Source organism: Convolutriloba macropyga, unplaced genomic scaffold, assembly GCF_964194025.1.
Source record: "Convolutriloba macropyga unplaced genomic scaffold, txConMacr16.3 SCAFFOLD_6299, whole genome shotgun sequence".
Taxonomy (NCBI): domain Eukaryota; kingdom Metazoa; phylum Xenacoelomorpha; order Acoela; family Convolutidae; genus Convolutriloba; species Convolutriloba macropyga.
Genome location: NW_027450968.1, coordinates 1 through 6,393, shown reverse-complemented (window position 1 = coordinate 6,393; position 6,393 = coordinate 1). Strand labels below are relative to the sequence as shown.

At 41.7% G+C, this 6,393-nt stretch overlaps 1 pseudogene; it reads right to left on the bottom strand.

The window, feature by feature from the left end:
- Positions 1–1,683: 1,683 nt before the first annotated feature.
- Positions 1,684–1,835, bottom strand: LOC142356310 (5.8S ribosomal RNA; annotated as a pseudogene).
- Between the last annotated feature and the right edge of the window lie 4,558 nt (positions 1,836–6,393).

Below are 6,393 nucleotides of genomic sequence, written 5' to 3'. Positions count from 1 at the left end.
GTAGTTGATTGTCTCTTAATTGGTTCACTGACCAATATGAGACAGAAACCGATTCAGCAGTTTTGTTCGCTACTACTATCAAACACAGGTCGAAGTTTCCATTCAGTCATTAATTCCAACTTTCAAATGTTGTTGTTTCAGCTTTCGCTTACTAGAAGCAACATAATACTCGCTGCAATACAGACCTCGGGAAACCCTCACCGTGAATAAGGTTCACTCACATATTTCACTACATTTTGCGTGGGATTGGAGATGAGGCTACTCGTTCTTGCTCAGTACTAGGCTGAAAATTAACGAAACTTCGTTACAAACGTTCACATGTTGATGTTTCCGCTTTCGCGTACTCGAAACAACATAATACTAGTCTTTGTAATTTAGTTTCATAATTTCAACTGTTCTCATGCAGAATTTTTGCTCATTCTTATCCCAAATTTTGACCTGGCTACTAGTTACACTCCTTGTACTTATTGCAAAATGACCACAAATTTCAACAGCTTTCACATGTTGCTGTTTCGGCTTTCGCTTACTACAGTCAACATAATACTCGTTGCAAAATAAGTGCTCGGCATCTGCAATTTTCCAAAGACGAAGTTTCGCCAGTTCAATTTTCGCTCGCCAATTATGGCTACTAATTCACACGGTACTGAGCTCAACAACATTAAATTTGTTCAGCAAGACTTTCACATGTTGATGTTTTGGCTTTCGCCTACTAGAAGCAACATAATACTCGTCTTGTTAGCTCATTCAATGAGAATAGCTTTTCCCGTTGAGAATTTTTGCCTTCAATTGGCGTTGTAGTGAGTTTGGCTACTCAGATCACCAAATACTTGTGACAATTCGAACCAGAAATGTTTTCAATTTTCACATGCTGATGTTTCGGATTCAACCTACTAGAAGCAGCATAATACTTGTATTCAACAATTTCTGTATCAAATCCCAGTTTTCTCTGGTGCATCTTTGCCAAACTATTCCAAACTGCCTGAGTCTGAATACCAATTACAGGTACTAGTAAATGCACGTTACTAAGGACTATATAGTTCTAGGTTACTGTACACAACGACGTTCACATGTTGATGTTTCAGCTGCCGCTTACTAGAAACAACATAATACTTATCGTGCATACCTTTCCATAACTTGTCCTTTTCAGATGCATTAGTTTCCCTTTGTCTTGGCTTCTACAGTCAGACTGGCTACTAGTAACAGCACAGTACTAATCACATATCGTTCTACAGTTTGCAGACAACTTTCACATGTTGATGTTTCAGCTTTCGCCTACTAGAAACAACATAATACTCGCTGTATACATTTGTAGTTCTCTATGTAACTTTCATGTGAAGAAGTTTCGCCAGTCTTTTTGACTGTCTCAAATCTGAGTCATGCTTAGGCTACTAGTTGCTTCATAGTACTTATCGCCTCGAGATCATTGAACAAAACTTGATTTTCACATGTTGCTGTTTCAGCTTCCGCTTACTAGAAACAACATAATACTAGTCTCATTAAGTTCCGTCTCTTTGCAATTTTCTTATGAAGAAAATTCGCCATCACAATGACTCCAGCAGTTCTTGATCAAGGAATGCAATCATTGATCAGAATGCTATTATTTGAATCGGTTCTGCTTTAAGTGTTCCAATTTTATTGGAAGCACCAACAATAGAACATCAATGTGTTCAATCGAGAGTTATATAACCCTGAATCGGACGCAGTCAACAGCCGAAGCCGAGACCGCCTTTTGCGTTAGAGAGGTCGGTAAACAAATCTTGCGATTCATACCGAATTAACACATATAGCTGTGCTCCTCTTCGTAAAGCGAGCCAAGTGATCCCCTGTTGAAGGATGTATTTGGACCAATCTAGTAGCATTTGGTTTCCAACAAGCTCTCCCAAGTTAGCTTACTTATTGAGCTTTTCAACCAATTCGGTTGGCTACAAGCATCATCAAAGTACTAGCCACAGTTTGATCGCAAAATTCTACGACTTTCACATGTTGATGTTTCGGCTTGCGCTTAGCCTACTATAAGCAACATAATACTAGTCATATCATAGAGCGTGATCAGCTTGTGACGTTCTCATGATGAAGTTTCACCAACAGTGTCTCACTTCGAGCTTAAATCCAGCTACTAGTAACTACACAGTACTGACTGCAACGATAACTTTTATCTATACCTTTCACATGCTGCGCTTTCGGCCAGGGCCTACTAACGTCAACATAATACTCGATATAAACTTTTGTTCATGATGCAGCTTCCCCATGCAGAAGTTTCGCCTTCAAATGCTCTCTTGGCCATATGACGTAAGAAAAGGTTACTAGTAACATCACAGTACTAGCCACAGTTTGATTGCAAAATTCTACGACTTTCACATGTTGATGTTTCGGCTTGCGCTTAGCCTACTAGAAGCAACATAATACTAGTCATATCATAGAGCGTGATCAGCTTGTGACGTTCTCATGATGAAGTTTCACCAACAGTGTCTCATTTCGAGCTTAAATCCAGCTACTAGTAACTACACAGTACTGACTGCAACGCTAACTTTTATCTATACCTTTCACATGCTGCGCTTTCGGCCAGGGCCTACTAACGTCAACATAATACTCGATATAAACTTTTGTTCATGATGCAGCTTCCCCATGCAGAAGTTTCGCCTTCAAATGCTCTCTTGGCCATATGACGTAACACAAGGTTACTAGTAACATCACAGTACTAGCCACAATTTGATCGCAAAATTCTACGACTTTCACATGTTGATGTTTCGGCTTGCGCTTAGCCTACTAGAAGCAACATAATACTAGTCATATCATGGAGCGTGATCAGCTTGTGACGTTCTCATGATGAAGTTTCACCAACAGTGTCTCATTTCGAGCTTAAATCCAGCTACTAGTAACTACACAGTACTGACTGCAACGATAACTTTTATCTATACCTTTCACATGCTGCGCTTTCGGCCAGGGCCTACTAATGTCAACATAATACTCGATATAAACTTTTGTTCATGATGCAGCTTCCCCATGCAGAAGTTTCGCCTTCAAATGCTCTCTTGGCCATATGACGTAACACAAGGTTACTAGTAACATCACAGTACTAGCCACAATTTGATCGCAAAATTCTACGACTTTCACATGTTGATGTTTCGGCTTGCGCTTAGCCTACTAGAAGCAACATAATACTAGTCATATCATAGAGCTTGATCAGCTTGTGACATTCTCATGATGAAGTTTCACCAACAGTGTCTCATTTTGAGCTTAAATCCAGCTACTAGTAACTACACAGTACTGACTGCAACAATAACTTTTATCTATACCTTTCACATGCTGCGTTTTCGGCCAAGGCCTACTAACGTCAACATAATACTCGATATAAAATTTTGATCATGATGCAGCTTTCCCATGCAGAAGTTTCGCCTTCAAATGCTCTCTTGGCCATATGACGGAACACCAGGTTACTAGTAACATCACAGTACTAGCCACAGTTTGATTGCAAAATTCTACGACTTTCACATGTTGATGTTTCGGCTTGCGCTTAGCCTACTAGAAGCAACATAATACTAGTCATATCATAGAGCTTGATCAGCTTGTGACATTCTCATGATGAAGTTTCACCAACAGTGTCTCATTTTGAGCTTAAATCCAGCTACTAGTAACTACACAGTACTGACTGCAACAATAACTTTTATCTATACCTTTCACATGCTGCGTTTTCGGCCAAGGCCTACTAACGTCAACATAATACTCGATATAAAATTTTGATCATGATGCAGCTTTCCCATGCAGAAGTTTCGCCTTCAAATGCTCTCTTGGCCATATGACGGAACACCAGGTTACTAGTAACATCACAGTACTAGCCACAGTTTGATTGCAAAATTCTACGACTTTCACATGTTGATGTTTCGGCTTGCGCTTAGCCTACTAGAAGCAACATAATACTAGTCATATCATAGAGCGTGATCAGCTTGTGACGTTCTCATGATGAAGTTTCACCAATAGTGTTTCATTCGAATTGGTTCTGCTTTAAGCTCTCCAATTGTTTTGGATGAACCAGTTTTGCCCTTCGAAGCCACTTTTGTGAGCTTTTGTGGGTCTTTACCAAGAGGATATACCTCAAGGCCTCTTTCAATTCCTTTAAGTTCTTTCAACTCCTTTACAGTTTCTAGGTTCACATAGCTGCAAACCTTATTTCTAGTTTTAAGTCTGGCCAACTTGGGGAGAGTTGGTGCAGACCGTGACCAATTCTAGTAGGATGCCACAACAAGAATGTGATCAACTTAGCTTGTCGATGAACCTGCCCCACATTCAAACAACTCTATCGCCTTTTCCTCGTATAGTTATATGCGAGGGCCTCTCATAGAGAGCGCTGTTAGCAACCTTTTCCACATAGACGATAAAGTTGTGAGTGTTTTGCACATGGCTGTTGTCATCACCACGTGACGAGTCAACTCAGCTTGACTCTCTACACTCCGACAAGCTTTGCACATACGCCTTTAGTTCAGTATGTGTCTTTAATCTGACTCCGGTGCCTCAAGCCGGAAAAATTGTCAGATTATGATCATTATCGGTTAGTCATCCCGATGCAAGATCGTATCGTACTGTCTTTGTCTACCTCCAGATTCCGAAGAACAGGAGGAGACTCTCCCAGACCTACATATCTGGGAGAATGTTCAGAGGGCGAGAAGCTGTGGATTACTCTCCCCTAAGAACTGACTAAACTTTACCCTCGTCCAAGGTAAGTTTATTTTAGCTAGCCTTCTATGTAAAGGATCTGAGGCTAAGCTGTGTTTTTTCGAGCCTTTGGCTCGGAGCAAGTTCAGTGGGCGCCCCGAGTAGCTCAACTCTTTCCCACTGAACAGCGCAACGCTCTGTCACTCGCTGGGATTTTTGCGTGTCGGTTCTAACCACGCGACTTGTGGACCTTTTTAGGCCTTTCTCATTCACAAGTCTATAGCTGGGCTTCTATAACCCAGCTTCTGAGATCTAGATAGCTGCAGTTCTGCTAGGCTGCTTTTGCTAACTAGTCTCCCTTTAAGCAGTCCCTTGCCATGACTGCTGAACTATGTATCCACACAAGTAGTTTTTGAGCTCGATACATAATTCGAGATTGGTTGCCAAGCAATCTCTAGCGACAGAGCGTCATGCGCACTACAGACATGGCCTCTACCAGCAGCCATGCCCGAAGGAATCAATCACTGATCCTTCCGCAGGTTCCCCTACGGAAACCTTGTTACGACTTTTACTTCCTCTAGACAATTAAGCTCGATCCGCTTCATCCCGTTGCCGGAGACCGAAGTCCCAACAGTAGGAATTTGCAATTCTTGCTTAACTATCCAATCAGTAGTAGCGACGGGCGGTGTGTACAAAGGGCAGGGACGTAATCCCTATGAGTTGTTGACTCATAAGTACCAGGAATTCCTGGTTCACGTCTGCAAGTTACAACAGACGATCCCCTTGAAGCGCTGTACTTTTCTCTGATTGCCCAGTCCATTTCGGACCAAGGGCTGAGTACTCAATCTAAAAGTACACAGTGTAGCGCGCGTGCAGTCCAGAACATCTAAGGGCATCACAGACCTGTTATAGCCTCACTTCATCTGCGGTATTTAATTCCGCATAGTTCCTCTAAGAAGTGTTTGAATTCACATATAGTGAATTTCATTATTTAGATGGAGAAGATCTCGTTCGTTATCGGAATTAACCAGACAGATCACTCCACTAACTAAGAACGGCCATGCACCACCGCCCATATAATCATGAAAGATATTCAATCTGTCAATCCTTAAGATGTCTGGACCGGGTGAGTTTTCCCGTGTTGAGTCAAATTAAGCCGCAGGCTCCACTCCTGGTGGTGCCCTTCCGTCAATTCCTTTAAGTTTCGATTTTGCAACCATACTTCCCCCGGAACCAATAAACTTTGGTTTCCCGGTTAATCTCTTGCCAAGTCAAGATCGACTTTGACAAATTGTAGGTTGGTATAGTTTATGGTCAGAATTACGAGGGTATCTAATCCTCTTCAATACTCTGACTTTCGTTCTTGATTAATGAAAACATTCTTGGCAAATGCTTTCGCAGTAGTTTGTCTTGCCACGATCCAAGAATTTCACCTCTAACGTAGCAATACAAATGCCCCCGTCTGTTCCTTTCAATCATTACCGCACTCAGCCAACCGGCATCAATCGAGTAGCGGGTCATTCTCCATTATTCCATGCTTTATTATTCGATCCCAAAGGATGCTTTGAACACTCTAATTTTCTCAGGGTGAAAACACCGTTTCCACAGTTCGTCACATTTAAGTGCAAACTATTTCTTCGATGCGAAGGATGAGCGGAACGAGTCAACAGATTTAACTGAAGACCATGTTGCCGTTCTACTCAAACAGATCCAACTATGAGCTTTTTAAACGCAGCAACTATT